General features: G+C 41.9%; 1 non-coding gene across 1 annotated transcript; it reads right to left on the bottom strand.

Annotated features, from left to right (window-relative positions):
- Positions 1-5547: 5547 nt before the first annotated feature.
- On the bottom strand, positions 5548-5654 carry LOC138522152 (U6 spliceosomal RNA). The gene has a single exon (XR_011283256.1). It is a non-coding gene; the product is annotated as a U6 spliceosomal RNA (small nuclear RNA).
- Positions 5655-19680: the final 14026 nt, after the last annotated feature.

Here is a 19680-nt window from a genome sequence, read left to right as displayed (position 1 = left end):
CACCTCCAAAAATGCTCTTTTCAATTACCTTTCTTAATATGTCATTTATTGCATAACCCGATAACAGGTACAGTAGTACTAAAGCATTTCTACTTCAGGTTAGAAACATGTATGACGGTAGCGGCAATTCAGGGGAACCATGAAAATAAGGCAGTGTGCTGCGTAGCACACACATAGCATCACACCCAGAACCCAGCCGCAGTGGCTTTGGACCCGATGAGCCAGGAAGAGACCTGCAGAGGAGGGTGGCTACAAGCATCTCCACTGATTCATAGATGTTTCAGTGCCGAAATGAATTTACATAAAATGCATACCTGGGGAGGGCGTGTAAGGTCACACTTTCTAATCTCTCAGCCAAATAGTGTGTTTGTTGTCACCCACATTTACAGAGGGTTCGGGGGACAGATAAGAGTTCAAAGTTGGTGGAAATTCCTTGACAAGTACTCCACCACATCACTATTGTTATCATAATATGTCGATGTAGACTAGTACACGAAAAGCCAAGGTTAAAGTGCAACTTTCTCACTACAGAGGGTGCAGAAGGTCATGCTGTAAATGTTTGCTTCCACTTTGGGGTTTTATGTCCAACACGTCATATACACCTACCTGATTTGTAATGTTTTATGCAGGGTTCTCATGATTTGTATGGCACGTTTTTGGGTAAATATCTGACCGCCAAGGGGTAAGGTGCACATGAAGCTGCAGCTATTTGTACTGTGTTGTTCACTGGGTTAGTGCCATTTGGCATCACCAGCTCTTTATTTTGGATGTGAGATGAGGGAGTACGGTGCCCTTACCTGTTGTCCCTCCTCCACAATAGCGTAACTGCAGTGAGTGGACCGCCACCAAAGGAGGTGCAGTATATATATGACAATTTTACACTGTTGCTAATATGGAGGAGTGACGCCAGCCTAAACATGCAAACTAATGGTTTCCTAAATTGATGGTTGCCAGACAACGGTGGCTTACCATTTCCACCACCCGATATCCTCGTAATTGCAGGATATTACGGAGGAATGGTAAGTTCCCAGTAGTTCACTACCCCTACCGGCAGATTCAGAGTGAGCCGGTCTGTTAAAGGGGCCAGTAACCATTGTAACCGGCACTTATTTCCAGACCGGGTCAATCATAATGAGGGCCTCTGTTTAAGTTTACATTGGCCTTTCGTGTATACTTTTGTCAGGGTTCTGGGACACATAGTGCACAGACACTTTGCATAGAGATGCTATGGACATTTATAAGTGAAATTCTGGTTGGGTTTCGCGGTCACCTACGTCAACATGGGCTCCAAAAATATAATTCTATTTCCCCCATACTTCGCATTCTTCACTTGCTTTTCAAATTATGCTCCTGGGATCAGGCATAAACCATTGCCCCCCCCCCCATCACACGACCCCATGCTGCTTACAGGGAATAGTTTTAAATTGAATTAAATTGGTTTCTTATATTGTGCAATACTTACAAAACTGGCTACCAAACCCGTGCTGATAGGCTAGACTTGTTTACAAAACCAGAGCGTTGCCCCTGAGCTATGTGTTTCTATTTCGACTATATCCTACTCCCAAACACAACAAATTATCCTGTACTAAAACCCCTGGACCTCAACACACATCATGATGAAAATGCCTGCTCCCAAAGCTTATGTAAAAGGTCACTGGTTCGACCCTTCCCCAAAATATCTCATGCTTTGTTCAATAGCTTCATGCATGTGCGTTTGCCAACAGATCCCCGCTCTGTGCAGTGCTCTACTGGCTCTTGCCGCTAAGGCTCTGCTTAGAAAATAACTTCCACAAAATAAATCCATATTGGGAAATCCAAACATTTCAGCTTTTCTATAGGCAGTCAAGGTCCTCCTCTTGAGATATTTTTAACATCTTAATTTGAATACATTTCAGTTTTATTAATACTTCTATTGTTTATATTCTTAATACAAATGAAAGAAAGGAGACAAGATAAGTAGGTTAATTCAGTGCTGTGTTGGGATGCTTTATTGCTTGGAAATGAAGTGGCCGAAGGCCCACTGGTTAATGCATTTTACTACACCAAAAGCTGGCACCTACATTTAAACTATTACTCTTTAGAGAGTTTCTTCTGCTGGCAGCAAAGGCTGCTTTAAATCAGTTAAATGTGACATGAATCTAGATAAGGATCAGCTAAATGATCACAAATTACCCATTACTGTTCCGAGAACCTTTTTCACAGATAGAAATAACTGTAATTCCATGGCAGGGCAATATTAAAAATAATGAAGCTAGCAGAGTCAGGTTAGTAGTGCCCAATTACAGCAAATTAATATAATGTGAAAAGTGATTGATTTAGGATCGATTGGATAAATAACTAACGCATTGTATCACTCCACAAACGCCATCAAATGGGGCCACCTTTCTATGAAGTATTGTACACCATTCGTTTTGCCTCATAGGGCGCTGCTAAAAGGGCATCCAGAGTAAAAACTAAAATGGGCAATGGCCACTGGAACAGTACCAGGTAATGGAGCCTATTCCTGACAATCGCATTAAGTTAGGGTGTGAAAGCGCAGTCTCTGGCAAACAGTACAGCAAGTCTCTCTATAAGGCCTTGAAATACATGAATGCAGAACAGAACAGTGTTACCATTCACATGTAGTACATTCTCAAAATATATATAATGTAGGTATGTGATATTAATATGAGCACCGATTGAAAGACACACTCCGAGTGCGGTGACATGGCTGTGATTCTGTGATTCAGGAAGACCTGTGTTTGAAAAGTATGAGTTTAAAAGTTGATCAAATTAATTAAGGATTAGGTGCCTGTCCTGCATTAGTCTTAACATTCAATGACAGAGAATGGAGGCGCCAAACGCTGCATTGACATTTGATCCATTTTGTGTTAAGGCTTCTTTTGTGTACACTGTGCAATCAATAAAAAATGGTGAGGAACTTTGTCTAGTAATTTTCTGATACACAAAAAGAATGTTTTCAGAAAATAAACTAAGCAGCCGTAAAGGAGAAACGGAGGTGAGCAGGTTTAACAGTTGAATTGAAACCTCACCAAACATCAAAACTTGCATGAAAGTCAAAGGAAATCTACAGAATATATATACACCAAGGACCTAACAAGGAGTTATGTATAGAATTACTTTATAAGACAGACATGTAGGCAACACAACTGCAAGGCCCAGCAAACATACAAAGTAAAGTAACAAGCCATAAGCATCGATTACCTTTCTCAGCTTCCCCCCTTAAATAGAGGAATTGATGGAGTGGAGTTCACAGGGCCCACATTGGAAAGGGCGTGAAAGGATAGAGAGTTGGGGATGTGGGAGTGCTGGGGAACAGGGAGGAGGACAAGGAGAAGAAGAGTGAAATTAATGTTTGAACAAATCTCCCCTATGCACAACCAAAACCCTCAGATCAACAAGCTACCACATTTGCCAGTAACTTTCAGGATAATCTTAAAAAATATCAAACTACCATTGTATACAAGAAATGATTGAATAGGTCAACCGCTCCAAACCCTGGCCGCCCACATAACTTTCTAGGAGGGAACTCTATTACAACTGGGGATCTGGTCAAAGTCACTAAGAAGCTCACTGCTTCTGTGGAATAATGTAAACACTTGCCCATACATGTTGCTCAAGGAGCACATATTGAATCTTGTTTAGTTTAGTTTATGTATTTGTATAGCGCAGCCAAGCCCAAGGGCATCAGGGCACTTTTCATACAAGTTACAGAAATACAACCAGTAATACAGAAGGGAATACAAATAGGAACGTTTACAAGTATAGATAAGTCAGTAGTAGGGTGCAACAGACATTGATGTCTAACTATTAATTACATTACAGTACATATATACAATGTTCAGAGGATACTCCAGGAAGTGATGGCCAGAGTTGGCCTATCGTATTATGTGAACTTGTAGGAGCACTGTATATGTTCTGTAACACATTATAAACATCAGGTAGCATGACTACATCCTAACACTCATAATAAGATTAGTGTTCATCTGAAGGAACCTGAGAATTATTGACTAATCTTTAATATAACATTCATTGTGAAAGTACTGGTAAGATAAGCACCAAACAACTGGTGCAGCTCAGTGAGGAGCCATTCCTACTTCATGAAAACCAGACTGGTTTTTACCCAAACAGGAGTAGGGCGGCAAGGCTACTATTTAACAAACTAACAGCTCTTGGACCCCTCGGCCTGTCGGCTGCTTGTGATACAGGCATCCACAAAATGTTAATCCAAATATTTAAAATACAGAAATACAGATGGGAAGAGATGGTAAAGCTTATACAGGATCACCAGCTATCTAGACAAAATCACTCTGAGTGTCAAAGTGTGGGATTTCAACTCTATCAATTTCCGTTTGTAGTAATGTATGCACCCAGTCTCTATTATGCCCATGTGGCTATTTAATGTATATAACAGCCTCCCCACCCCCTGAATAGAGATCATTGACCCTTCCTCAAAATTCAGTTTGCAGGTACTACTGAACCTGGAACCTGATAACAACAACCTTCTTTTTATGGAACTCCCACAGAAAATCCAGGATAGGTCCACAGATCTTAATCTCCACCTTAAAATTCCCAAAACACAGATTACCTTTGTTGGGATGCCACCCCACAATGTTATCTTACAAATGCCCCCACCCCTCTCCCCCCACTCCCTTATGGCTCCTGTACTTACCTTGTTGGACAAGGCAAAACAAAATATGAATAATATTTTTATACCAAACTCTCACTGCAACCTGAAATAGAATAATTGGCTCAATGTCAACTCGATCACACTAACTAAATTGTACCCTACTTGGGAATACCGGAATAATTTGAGGTCACCAGAGGGCTTGTCCTCTCATGTCTGGTCTATTGAAATCGCCCCTATCACGGGCTAAACAGAAATCATCTAGGGCGGGTGAACTAATCCCAATTAAGACCCTGGGACCTTATCCCACCAGCACTCAAAGCCCAGAATTTGCTCTCCAGTATGAAAAGAACCACGCACAAAGTCTAATGCATTAGACAACGGACCAAAATGCTTACACTTTTGCAGAAACAAATATGTGCCATGAAGGTTGCTGGGTCTCATCACAGATGCCAGCTTCAAAAGACTCAAGCAAAGGGAGAGGGTCACTATCAGAGTTATGCCCTAAACGCTAAAGCAATCTCCCATCGCCCCTAAAAACAGAACATAACCTAAAGAGATTCAGAAGAAATGTGAAACACTGTCTTTCTTTTAAACATAGTATCAGATGCAGGAATCTCCACATACTTTGTCCCAACCAGCCATTCTTGTCCCCTTCCCTGAATCCTACCCAGCACTTCACAGAACCTACCCAAATGTCTTGAATTCTGGTCCAATGGCCAAACGTAGCACCCACCTGTTAACCTCGAATCTGCCTGCGTTGGCCCATCGAAAGGTTGCCTGACCTGTATCCAGGTCCGTCAAGCCTTAACCCACTGTCAAATCGAGCCTACCAATACAGATGCATTTACAAAGACTACTTCGGCTTGTAACCCAATCCTGTGCTGTCCCTCTTGCTTTTATTTTTATTTTTTATTTATTTTCTTATTTTGGAACGCACAAATTTGCGTGTCATCCTTGCGCAGGGGCCATGCTAATCTTCTCTGTATCGTTCCAATTTCAGTATATGTGCTGCCAAAGCGAGCACACTGTCCCTCATTCTGCACATTATGTTCATACCTCTTTATCGTTCTTTATGGTTTGCAATGTTCTCCACAACACTTTGAAGCAGCACTGCTGCTGTTTTGCACCTTACAGAACGCAAAATAACATATTACAAATTTAAATAGCAATAAGGGGTTGTATAAAATGAGTTTTACAATTCGAAATATAGACACATGAATATATAAACAGCAATGTGTGCAGCCCAGCAGACACACAACCCACAGTACAATGCATACGTCGTGCATTACCTTACCTTCACACCTTAAGCACAGGCAAGAAATCGAGGACTGCCCTGCCTGAAACAAGCAAATAACCCCTTCTTTATGTCTTTGCAGAAAAATAACAAATAATATTAAGCAGAGCCCAGTCTAAAATAATGCAAATCGGTGAGAGCAAGCTTGAAGCAGCTCTGGCATTGCGCCCTCTTTATACCGACACATCAGTGATGCCGGCATGTGCTGCACTGGTGAATGTCTGAATATTTACTAACGCGGGGCTTTTATAGCATCTGGGGAAAGGTTTACAATTCCCGAGTGCCTTCACAGCCTCTATCTCACTGTGTATGCTTATATTTAGACATGCTAATAAGCACCACAGGAGGCTTTCCAGCGATGGTAGACATTTGGTGTTGAAAGTCAATCAACCTGCTGCAGTATTCTCACAGGGGTGTGCTGGCTATGCATTCACCTCACAATTATAACAGTGCTGGGTTTTTGAGATTGCAACCCTAACCAAATCCCTAGAACTAGGTGGCAGAATAGTCTTTGCTCTTAAAAAGCGCTTCATGACAGATTCCTCACACTTGTAGGCACTGTAGTGACAGGTGATACTATTACCAAATTTAGTGATACTTAATTTATCAACCTCTCATGAGTGATGGGGTGAGGTGGCCCAACTGCAGTTTTTGTGGTGTGCAAGCTACCCCTATGTCTGAGACAAATGTTTTACTCTTGGGCTATCCACCCGTGCATATAATGGGCAGAGAATGAAATCAACCACTTTATAAAGTCAGATTTCTTTCACATAATAGGTCTATTTGTATTTTAATATCTAACCTATCAAATATCCCAAAAATATCTCAAGCCTCAACCAATTAACCACTATCAGTATAGGTGCCAACCCAATGTAGCATTGAGACAGCCACCTTCTAGTTGGATGACGCTGTCCTCAAAATCATGGATAAGAGGGACTTATGTCTCCTCGTCCTCCTTGTCCTCTCATCTGCATTTGACATCGTAGCCCATTGCGTCCTCCCCTCCCCCTCACTGACAGGATGGCATTCACTGGCACTGTCCTACATTTTTAGGAGAAGCTGGGTGAAAGGACCCACTTATGAGGTGTCCTCTTACAGACCAATCAGTCTGATTAATATAGACTCATAGATGGTCTCCTATATACCTTTGCAAGAACTATAAAAATTGCTGGTAGTAATGAACATCAATGACCCATCTGGAGGACCGTCAGGGGGCCAGAGCGCGTTGAACCAGATTGATCTGACATGCCCCAGTAATTGTGTTTCCTTTCAAGAGGATGAAATTGTGGCAGATATTACAGCTGATTTGTAGGGAGGGGGCCAACAACAATATGGGAGGACTGCATTAAAGAATAGAGTTGAGAAAGCAGCTAAGGATAACATGTTGCCCCCAAATTGCCACAAATCTTTAAGAAGAAATCTGGGACCCTCCATAAAGGGCAGTTAAATAAGTTACTCTAAAATCAGTTTCAAGCACAAAGGCAAGACTTGCATCGTGATCAGTAGCTACAGTAAAAGTGGACTACTCCCATGTAAACGATTTCAGCTTAATTGAATTTGCAGATTCAATGGAACTAGACAATGCACCAGTCCTTCCTCAACAGAGCGTGATACAGTATTCCTGTGATGCGTTAGTCTTTGGCTCCCAGACGGACTTGGTAAACTTGTAAGACATGCCCAGTGAGGGCCAGCATTCATTTGTGTTGATAAACAACTACTCAAATGCAGACTGCTTGGGGTTACATCATACACAGTTGGAAGCTGATTACTGAATACCTTTTATGTCCCCAACGGTCTCAGGTTTAAACATGGTGTTGAGTTCATTTGTCGCATTATACAATAATGTTTATGAGGAAGTGAAGGGGCACTCAAACTATTTAGATGCCATTGCGCAAAAATTGGATATGCTGCGGGAAACATTTTGTCCTGTGCCAATAGCCAGGTCATTGGCACATAGAGCATCCAGCCAAAAAATGTAGGCCCAATCACCAGAGGATCATCTGATGAAGGAGAGATCATACCTCTCAAAGTCAGGCTGCCTCAGGGAGGAATAGGGGAAATGTTGCACCTCGACCCACAAACCCGGTTGGAAGAAGTGTTGGATAAAGGCTTAGGGGCTTCACAACAAAAGGACCATAGTTTACCTGGCATCAGGAAAAAGAAGCCGAAGAAACAAAAATATCTAAAAATGAATAAGGCATCTTCAAGGAAATACTTACATAATCTGCCTATTACAGAGCTGATTTTGTGGGCAGAGAACTAAAATGTTCTGAATCCATTAAGTGGAGGGTCAGTGGACGGTGACCTAGATTTGAGAGTGCCAGCCCCTACAAAGGACCCTTCCCAGATAATGGGATTGCATCAGAAAAGTTCTGGGAGGGATGTGGGACTACAGTTTGATATACCTGTCTACTTAAGTACACAAAGCAACACAATTGCAGTCTATAATCAAAGAGCAATTGAAGGGTGATCAAGTCGTGTCCCCAGAGGCAGCAATAACATTAGGAGACGATGTGTCAGACACTAGGGACGGAAGCATCGGTTATGAAGCTGGAGCAAGAGGGGTATTGGGAAAACAACCCGGTGAGCATATGGCATAACAGGGCAACCTTAGGGCAGCCCCACTGGGAAACATGGAATTGTACAACTAACCCTCAAATGGAGGGTAGGAGGGAAGAAACTCAGCTGAATGTCAAGTCAGTAAGGCAAATGGAGATCTTGACTGTTTATTTAAGAAATTGTATTGGCCGGGATCAAGAAGTGGGGTAGGGAGGAACACACAGAGGGAGGACAGACCATTGAATGAAGATATGGAATGGGGAAGAGAGAATGATGTATTAATTTGACACCGAACTGGCCCACAGCAAATAACTTTGGGCCAACAAGAAAACCCCTGCGGGCCACAATTTCCAATAAGTGGCGTAAAAGGAACAGGTTGCGAACACAGCAACTGTAGGAACTATTCTGTAATCCCAAAGCAAGTGAACTTTCCGGAAGGCAGACAATACGAGGCCGCCGTCATGAATCCCAATTTGGATGAAACAAAATTGCTCATGTCATGTACTTTGAATAGTGGGGTGGATATATGCTTAAATAGATACAATGTGTTGACTATCTTTGCTGAAATTCCAACATTTAGACCAATTTTCTCTCAAGATATAGAGAGGATTTACTTCCCAACACAGTCTAAGGCAAATGAGCGTTTAATCTACTTTCATTCCCGTTTGGTTACGGGGGTGGTGTTAACAAAAGTTGTTAAACTGAACGCATGGTTGGGGAAGAGGAAGGAGTGTAAGAAGGTGAAAAATGTTACTTGGGTTTCAAAGGAGTGGCAGAATGTGGGGAAAAGGTACAGCTCTGAAGAACTGATTGCTCAGGTGCGGAGTGCTCGTTAGCAAGTCGATGGCAGAGCCATAACATACGCACAAGGCTATAGGGGAAATAAATGACCAAAGTAATGGTGAAGGAGTATCAGAAAGGGGACTGAAATTGGTCTGCTGGAATTCCTGGGGATATCTACATTTACAGGGTAACAAAGATGCTTGGGTCATTCTGACAGCGAGTGGTTGTATGTTCTTACAGGAAACCTGGTTACTCACCTGCCCAGTGTTAAATGACTATGATGTTTGCATTCAGGAAGTCAAGATAGGGGACGTAGGAAGGCCCTCAGGGGGATTGTTGGTAGCAATTCGCACAGGTTATGGACTGTTGGTGAGGTCCATTCCGAATTTACAATTTGGGATTTTGGCCCTAGGCCTGGATAACAGGGATATGGCAGTGACGTGTTTACTGCTAAATATCTATTGGTATCGGGGGTGGCGGATTTGGATACTTTTTTGGGACAAATTCATGACTGTGTGGCAGCTTGGAGGGAGGTGAACGAGAGCGGCTTTGTTTTTATTGGTGGGAGATTTGAATGCAGATCGTCCAGAGCAATGTTCACTCTAATTATTTTTCCCTAAGCGCGGAAATGGTTAGCTTTGGCGTGCACATTCATTTCCATGTGCGCATCTGAGAAGCGAGGTAAACCACCTTGTGAGCATGAGTAGTTAGTGAGCTAAAATCTCCAAAGAGTTCGAAAGGGAATTTCCCCTTCCCAACCACTGCAATTCTTTATAAATCTGTGTAAAAGGTGCATTTTACAGCAATTTTACCAAACATATAGGCTAAAAAAACTAATATTGTATATATGATTATAGGAAGACCTCATCATCCAGTTCTTCAAGATATGCCATAGTATCTACAAAAAGTACTCCTGTTCAGAGAAAAAAACATGGATGCACAAAAAAAGCTCAGGATAAACAATAGTTTTAGTTCCGGTTATTCATTTGTCAACACTTTTCAGAGACCTTGCAGAAAGTGTCTAATGCCGCCGAAAAAGAACACTCAAGCTAATCACTAATGTGGCTGTCAAAAAGATGTAGACAGGATACAATTTCTGCAAATGAAATAATTGCATTTAAAAGGAATGTGTCAGAAAACAATAGGAGTTCATGTGCCACTTTTATGAAGTAGTTGAAGGGCCACAAGAACATGCCTCTCATAATGGGCCTCATTAGGACCCTGGAGCTAAGTGTTTAACGACGCCGTAAAAGGCTGCGGTGCCGTTAAACACTTAGCGCCTTACTACGAGGTTCCTTTGCGGGACCCGACCTGAACGGCTGGTCTAGACCAGCCGTTAAAGTAGGGACCCGCAAAGGGACCTTGATGCTAAGTACGGTACCGTAATTTGCGGTACCGTACTTAGCGCCTTCCCCACTCCCATTGAACCCTATGGGGCAAAAATGGGAATGGGGAAGGCCCAATGTTCAATGGGGAATTACCGCCCCGCCAACCTTGGCATGGGGTGGTAATTCCCCATTGAACATTGGCAGTTTCGTTACGATACCGGCACCAACCATGTTGCTAATAGCGCCATGGTTTAGCGCTCGTATCGTAATGAGGGCCAATTTGCATCATAATAATTGCACCACAGAATATGATGATCAGAATTCCTGGGCCTCTGCTTACTATCCACATTACGCTGTTCTGTGATTTCTGAAAACATTTGCTCAAAACCAGCCTTACAGCTAAAAGGCATATACACCATCATTTTTACTCCCTAAAAATTGGAAAATGTGCCCAACAAAAACAGGAAACCATGACCATAAAAGAGCTTACGCTCTGCTTCTAAGCACGCAGTTCCATTGATATTTTCTCTATTCGGTGACGAGTAGAGGCATTGGTAGGAATTTGTAAAATATTACTGTCCGATCTCGAGGGGAATTTTAAGGGGAAAGAACATATTTGAATAAGCATGAAATATCCCTACTGTCAAAACGAATTACTTTCTTACTCCCTTAAAAACCATTTGATTCCAAGTAGAGAACAAAATCGTATCAGAGCCAGGTTTGCAACCCTGACATCTGAAGTGAAATGACAGGGCACATAATACAGTTTATAGTTGTGCACACCCTTCCTCACCAGAGCCTAGACAAAATTCAAGAAGAGCCTTCCTGAGGTTTATTCAGGAGCCCTGTTGAAGACAATCACATATATTTGGCTTTTAAGTCAATAGAAGCAATGCTCAGAGGTACAACAGATTGAGGGCCTTCTTCTTTACCTAGGGACAACTCTTCTGAAATTCACTGCTATTAGTTGAATGAGATGCATAGGGTTGCTAGAGGCATTAAATGCAAAAAGATGATTATATTGAAAAGCCCTCAAAAGTTGAGCATATTAAGAAACAGAAGGTGCAGTTTCCTAGACTGTTACTAGAGTGTCACATCCTTTAGCAGAAAAACAACACATTTCCTTCACTGTACTGTTCTGCCAAAACCTATGATTTGGTTTCCGAAAGTTGCTGATTTGAAATTCACCCTGAAGGGTTGCTCCCCTGTGTCTTTTCACCATTACCCCTCCATGGCTCGTGTGCTAGCCTGCAATACTAGTTGACATGGCTTTGTAAAAAGGGAGGGATTGTTGCAGTAAAACATTAACTGGGATATTTGCATACTCACAATACTTTGCAAGCAAAACCTATGTAAAGCCTCACCATGATATTATAGGCAGTTTAAGAAAAGACATGAATCTATATGTGCACAGTTACTATTAAGTGCATACAAGATTGTCAGCAACATACCCAATCTTTAAATGGTTGGGTAGGATTATGCAAGTGCTCAGTGAAAGCGTTTTTGTATAGCAGCAAGTTACCATACAGTTTGTTAAGGTCCCCCCATGGAACTCTGAAAACCTGGATAGACTGCAGGTTGTGTGAAAAGCATTCTAGTTATCCATTGATGTAATAGTGCATATGAATAATGGCAGGCATAGTCCATAACGTTTATCGCTTGCAGGCCAAGTAAATGATGTTGCAATGTTGCTCTCTACTTATAAGGTAATGTTAGCAATGCTAAAGTAGAGACGCTAAGCATGATATTTGCCTACTCCAAATCCTTGCAGCGCAAATTAATATTTGAGTTTTTAAATGCGTTAAGGGGGCTGCTTCTAAGTGCTTGTGCGACATATGTATAAAAAATAGGAAGCATGCAATGAGGTTACACATCCAAGTAGCCTGCTTACTTACAGTCATTTGGCCTCATTCCAAGGTTGGTGCTGTGTCTGCCCTCGTTCAATGGGGACCTACCGGTCTAGTCTGACCTTTGCGGGATCAGTAAATCCCCATTGAAAATATAATTCCCCATTCCCGTTTGAGCCCCCATAGGGCTCAATGGGGAGGGTGCTAATAATCGTACCGCAATTTGCGGTACCGTTATTAGCTCTGAAGTCCCTTTGCGGGTCCCGTCCATAACGCCTGGTCAGACCAGGCGTTAAGGACGGGGCTGCAAAGGGACCTCGGAATAGGGCGCAAAGGGATTACCGGCACCGGGGTCCTTACCGGTGCCGGTAATCCCTTTGCGCCCACCTCGGAATGAGGCCCAGTATCTTATATTTGAGAATACAGTTGGGTTACATGGGGCCTCATTCCGAGGTTGGTGCTAGTCATGGTGCTATTAGCGCCATGACTAGCACCAATACCGGTACCGTGTCCGCCCTCGTTGAATGGGGACTTACCGGTCTAGTCTGACCTTTGCGGGACCGGTAAATCCCCGTTGAAAATACCATTCCCATTGAGCCCCCATAGGGCTCAATGGGAATGGGAAGGTGCAAATAACGGTACCGCAATTTGCGGTACCGTTATTTGCTCCCTGGACCCTTTGCGGGTCCTGCTAAGGCCGCCTGGCACCAGGCGGCCTTAGCGGGACCCGCAAAGGGACCTCATAGTGGGGCGCAAGGGGATTACGGGCACCGATGTCCTTAACGGTGCCCGGTATCCCTTTGCGCCCTACTCGGAATGAGGCCCATAGTCTGTGTGAAGCTTTTGCTAAGAGAGTAACATAAATTCATGTGCTTGAATGACATTCATATTATAACAAACAGAAAACAAGTGGATATATGTCAAAGTCAGGTAGCCTTTTATAGAGCCATGGTAGACAGAGTCAAGGTTGTCTGTTAATATCTGAATGTGGCCTGGGGCAGAAGTTCGAGTCATAAGGTATACACGTGTTAGAGTCAAGTATAGGAGCCATGGGTGGGGAGGGAAGATAATTTGGTCAATGTGTGCAGGCATATTTTATCTCTACCTTCTGTTCATGGAGCCACTTTTTCATATTTGTTTTTAACCTCTTGTCGGTGTATTCTAGTTTATGGGTGTTTAAGTTCAAGCTTGAATAGTAGGGCAAAGTAAATAGGTTAGACCAGAATATCAAGGCTAGTTAGTATAATTTAACTTTTTTTGAGATAAAATAAATATTAGGTACCCACTGTTGCTTGTCCCTAATTACATCTTTTTGAATATCTGGGAATTGTCTGCCTGTGCTGCTACAATTATTTGAGCAGCACCCAGAAGGAAGCTGGGCAAGAGCACAGGCGCACAGCTTAGAGGGAACATTGGTCCAGAGGTCCTTCCAGGGGAAGAAATACTGGATATAACATGGGATCCCATAGCTCAAACCTCCAAAGCTTTGGCAGGTTTAAAATGGATAGCAATGATGACATAATTAGGTCTGAACATGATTGTACGACCTAAAGGATACTCAGGCAAAAGGGAACATACCTGCCAAAGCGGAGACAGCAAATCAGTGCTGGACTATGTTTTTGTGGACTATGTGCTATACAGGGCTTGTTCAGATTTAGTGGTAGTAGATAATAATTGGAGTGATCATAGTATGATCTGTGTGACCTTTGATATATGTTATGTAAGAGCAGGGCACAGTGAAATAAAGGACTTTGTCTTGGCTAATGGGGGGAAAAGATTGAAATGGACGAAAAGGAATGTGTCCAATTTAAATCAAAGTTTACAGATGATGGTTCAATCAACACGATACAAAAGGAGAATTATCTGTTTTGGAGTCCAAAATTACTCTGAAACTTTGGCAAGATGTAAATACAAGATATCGTGTGATGAGCTAATTAAAGATTGGGCAGGGAAAACCATGCATATAAATATAATTAGACTTTTTGGTCCTTAGTTAATTCAATGAATAAAGCTCAGGTATTTGGGCAAGTGAGCGTAGTATCAGAAGTTGCGTGGGTGAAACATTTTTGGGACTTGCATTCCAGGAAGTCTACACAACCACAGAGTGAACGTTTAGATGAGGTTGTAGTAGAATCATTCAACTATCCACTCGAATTGAGTCCAGGCACAATTAATCAGTCGATCAAAAGGTCAAAATCTTCTGGGGAACCGGGACCGAATGGGATCACAAATGATATTTTAAAGAATGACCCAGACACCTGGTCAATTATTCTATCATTTCTGTTTACAAGTATAATGGACAGCGGGTTGTTTCCCGAGACATGGAGGTCCGCCTACGTGGTCCTGATTTATAAGAGGTGGGATAAATGGTACCCGAGGAATTATAGGCCAATCTCTCTGTTGGGTGTAGAAAGTAAAATATTTGCCGGGTTACTGTTAAGACACATGGAGGATTGGGCTCATTCAATGCTGGGAGATTGGACCAATTCCAAACAGGTTTTCGTCTGGGCCACTCAACTAACATCAGCAGGACCATACTTAGGAAGTTACAGGAAAAGACAAGGGGGACGAACAATCTTAGCATGTATGTGGCCTCGATAGATCTATCTGCGGTGTTCAACTGTGTCCATTACAGCAGTGGGGTATGCCACAAGAGCTCCTTAGGTTGATTGTGGCATTACATGAAAGTACAGGGATATATGTTTGTTTGAACCAAGATGGGGATCTTTCCAGCAGAATAAATACAGGAGTGGGTTTGAGGCAGGGATGCGCCTTGGTTTCCTGCCTCTTCAACTTATATGTCTTAAACATAGGGGAGTGCCTTGGCCCAGCGGCTATGATACCCCCATCCCTCCATTGGGAGCAGTAAGGATTCCTTGGGTGTCATATGTGGACAACTTCCTGCTATTCGATAGCTTTAGGATAGGGGTGAGTAGGCTTTTGGGTGATTTCCCAAAATATGCGGAACAGAACGGTCTTACAAAGAATCCAACTAACACCAAAATCCTTGAGCTATCGAGGGGCAGGAAACAGGGTGCAAAGACATTAAGGTTTGAGGACTACATGGGAGGGGTGTTGCAGCTATAACATTTCTTGGCTTTTTATTTCCCCCAAAAGCCCTCCTGAGGGATATACATGTCTTGCTGACCTTCAAAGCACAGAATCTGATAAATCAGTTGGTTTAGGTTGACAAGAGATATGGAAGATTTTCAGTGAAGGCTGGAATTCAATTTTACGAAGTGAAGGTTTTTCAAGGGCTTCTATATGGTATGGAATTGTGGCCTGACAAGACCTATGACTGGGTGGATAGGGTAGAAGGCAAAATATGGAGACAAGTACTTGGGGTCCCTAGTGGACTTCCGATTGCAGCCATAAAATATGAGCTGGACCCTCTCTCCTTAAGGGCACAGGTTAATTGGCAGGGTCTGTCTTTGTACTATAAAATAATATCATCCAACTCCAAGAACCTGTATATGACAGCCAATTTGGTATTAAAAAAGGAGAGGGAATGTATTGCTCAATTCAAATACGTACTTGGGAGAATTAAGATCAAATTTTGAACATTTGTTAGAGGAATTGGGATTGGATGCAGAAATGTTGGCAACAAATCCTGAAAAAGTAAAAAAGGCCTTGTATGATCACGATTGGGTGAATATTGTAGAGCGGTTTCCTGGTTATTCTTTCCTAAGCCACCTCTCCCATGAGCACCAATTAAGGGGTACGATAGAGCCGTATTTAATACTCTTTCCAAATAGGACCTATCGTAACCTCATTATGCGGTTGAGGTGGCATTTGCTACCCACGAAAGAAGTACAGATTAGGTGAGAGCACATGGAATCATCTGACATGACATGCAGGCACTACATGGGCAAAGAGTCAGTAAAATCTGTAAGGCACTTGTTTCTGGAATGCCCAGCTCTGAATTTGGAAAGATAGGCTTATTTTGGAAATGATAGAGGGAATAGAACCTTGGACTTGAGTATTTGGCGGTGGCGTCATTTGTAAAATCATGCACATTCTTATAGATTGAAATATCAAAATCATAAGAAGGGAAGAATGTTTATTGGTACTATGTAAGTCTGTACTTTTGTTTCTTTTTTTTTAGGAGGAGGCAATAGTTTTACTATTAAGGTGTGTTTTAACTGGGGGTTTCTTGTTTTTTTTCTATTTTGTATTGCTTTTTGTTTTTTATTTTTACATTGTGATTTTAATTGTGAATTGTAAAGGTTTGTAAAAAAACGAATACAAAAAAAGAAACACGCTGAAGAGTATACAAAAAAACTCAAGGAAGAATCATACCTTGGAAATTGTAAATTGTTGTCGAGAAAGAAAGGAACCTGGCAGGGGAGTACACATGTTAAACGGTGGATCTGGAATCTGAAACTTAAGTATGAATACAAAAAAAGGAGATTGGGTTATTAGAAGTTAAACATTTTCACACTGCGAACAGGAATCTGCTGAAGGGAATCAATCCCTGGAACTATGAACATTGTCTGCTTGGAACATTTTGGTTGGAGTAATACTTTTGTGTTGGATTGGAACATTTGTGCATTTTAAAGAACAGAGGCACTTTGCAAGTTCGCTTTTGAAGTTGCTGTTACTGCTGGGAGCAACTGCACAACGCCTGTCAACGTGCTGTTTTTCCCGTGCCCGTACGTGGCTCAACTCACAAGTGAGAAAGCTCTGGACTCTATCAATTGATTTTTTCACCTGAACCTTGGTTCATAGATTCTTAAGCAAATGCTTAATAGCACATAAGTGAAGTTACAATCTTATATTCTTTTCTTCACAGTTGCGGATTATGTTGGGCGTTGAAGCCTGCCTCCATTACCCAGCAACCTATATACTGAACATGCACGCGCTTTGCGCGCACGCTTTGCAAGTTCGTTTTTGATGTTGCTGTTACTGCTGTTAGCGCTGTGACAGCGTGGAAGCTTGGGTGCACATTCACCTTCTTATAAGAACCTACATAAGTTAGTAAGTACAAGTGTGTGTCCTCTTTTGGTCCAAATATTGTGTGTATAACCTTTTTGGTTAAGTAATAAGCAAGGAACATTATTTTTGTGTACAAGACTTCCATGAGGAGAAGCACGGCATGAAAGGCATAGCGTATGTGCTGAAATCGAACATGCCAGCTAACATAGTGGTCACAAGAGCCTCAGTGCTATTGAAGGCGGTTCCTCACAAACCTTCTGTGATTGCACAACCTGCTGGCACGCCGGAACGACATAGCTCTGCGGATGATATTCAAGGCTTCTGTATGCCAAGATGTGAATCTGATATGTTGCCCACCTCACATGCTCAAAACAATACAGACCTGATTGATAATTTTGAGACTGTGAATTTAGATCTCCCCCTAGAAGGGGAAGCTTCACACGTGTGCATTTCCGATACAGTACTTATAAACTATGTGTGCTACGCAGTCATACCTGGAGACGGGTCTTCTTGTGGATCTAACCACACAACCTGCCAACTCTATAACTACCTTACACCCTAGACCTTCTAATCAGCATGTAGAAATTGTGAGCCCAATTGCTGATGGAGTTATAGTTCCGACAGCGATAGTACACATGAATATTGATAATGTAAATGATATTGATGCATGTGTATCTGAAAATGGCTCACCTCCATATGAGTCACCCATATTAAATGATAGAGCCAATCATAATGCTGGAAGTCTGTAAGGATCCCCCAGTCTCTTTGACCAACACACACAGAGATCCGACGGACTAGCGTTGTCCTTTGTATATCCTACGCCGCATGCTCCACATAAGAAATTCTATGTGGAACCGGAAGAGGTGGCAAAAATTACCAATACATTAAATCAACATAATCCTTTAAGAGAAATAACTTTGAATGCGATAAACACCTCAGTAATGTCTCTTTTTAATCTTTTTTAATCATTAGATGTAAAAATCAGCTTGCAAAATAGGCAGCTAGACCATATAATGAAAACTTAGAAAAACTTAATAGAGACGTTAAAGAGCAACAACTAATGAGGCACGCAGGTGCAAATGCTGCCTTGACTGGAACCTGAACATGTCAAATACAGCTTGAAACACACCTCAAACAACAACAGTTCGAGAAAGTCCCAGAGTCAGTGTTACCAACTTTTGACACAGTTATTTGCCCAGATATATCGACCTTGGCAGACAAATCTTGTGTAATAACTAGCTCAAATCACATTGTACCTGCAATTACAGCCCGTGAGCGTAATGACAATACAAATCAGATACCAATTCAGAAACACAACTGCGGAGCTGCTGTATACAATATGTTCCAAGTGCAGACTCACGTTAAAAAGAATGACCTCCCGAATGATACAAACAAAATACTAAGAGCCAGAAAGAATTGCTGTGTTCAGTGCAATTACTCACTAAACAATTCATCAGACGCATCCAAGATGTGGCTAAATAAAGCTTAGTAAAATGTGGAAATATTTGTGCCAAATATAACAATTTGAGACGACACAGATGGCCGATGTCTAGTGAGATAGTGCAGGCTGTTCCATCTTTCGACCATCCACTCTTAAAAGAATTAGTAGCCCTGCTTGGTGAGAATAGCGGAACTAAACAAGCCCAGAACTTGAATACCATTCCAATTGCTGCAGACGGCAAGAATGAGCATGTGACACCTGGCACAATACCGATGCTTCCCTTGCCTTCTAATACTGTAGATATGTCCAACTCAACCAATACCAAAATAAATCATGTACCTGTGGACATTTTGACAGATATAAGAGCTACTATTCAAAATTTGGTTGACGAATATTTGAAAATGAAGCAAGGCTGGGACATCGTAACCAACGACAGGCTAGACAAATCGGTGACCTCTGCCGTTCCACCTAAATTCCTTCTGAATCCTAACCTTGTGAGTACTTGTAATGTAATTGCTCCTGAGGAAAATCATGCATCAGTTGACATTCTAAAAGATATTAGAGCTATGATCCAAACATCAGTAGACGAATATCTAAAAATGAAACAAGGACATGACACACTAACAAAAATGCTGTTGGAAACCAAAGTAATGACATCTCTTTTTAAAATTTTAACAATCCACGATAGACAGTGATTTAACGGTGATGATAGAACTAAGTACAAACAACAAGGTGATGTGGATCAACTGAAGGAGAGTCGCCTGCAAACCTCAAAACACTCGTTAGATCCAAACAATTACCATAGATTCATACTAAAATGTCTACCTCAATCCCACACAGCGCATGATTTAAATAGAACAAGT

This window comes from Ambystoma mexicanum, chromosome 13 (assembly GCF_040938575.1).
Source record: "Ambystoma mexicanum isolate Mex_15411 chromosome 13, UKY_AmexF1_1, whole genome shotgun sequence".
NCBI lineage: Eukaryota > Metazoa > Chordata > Amphibia > Caudata > Ambystomatidae > Ambystoma > Ambystoma mexicanum.
This window is presented reverse-complemented; position numbering and strand designations above follow the sequence as displayed.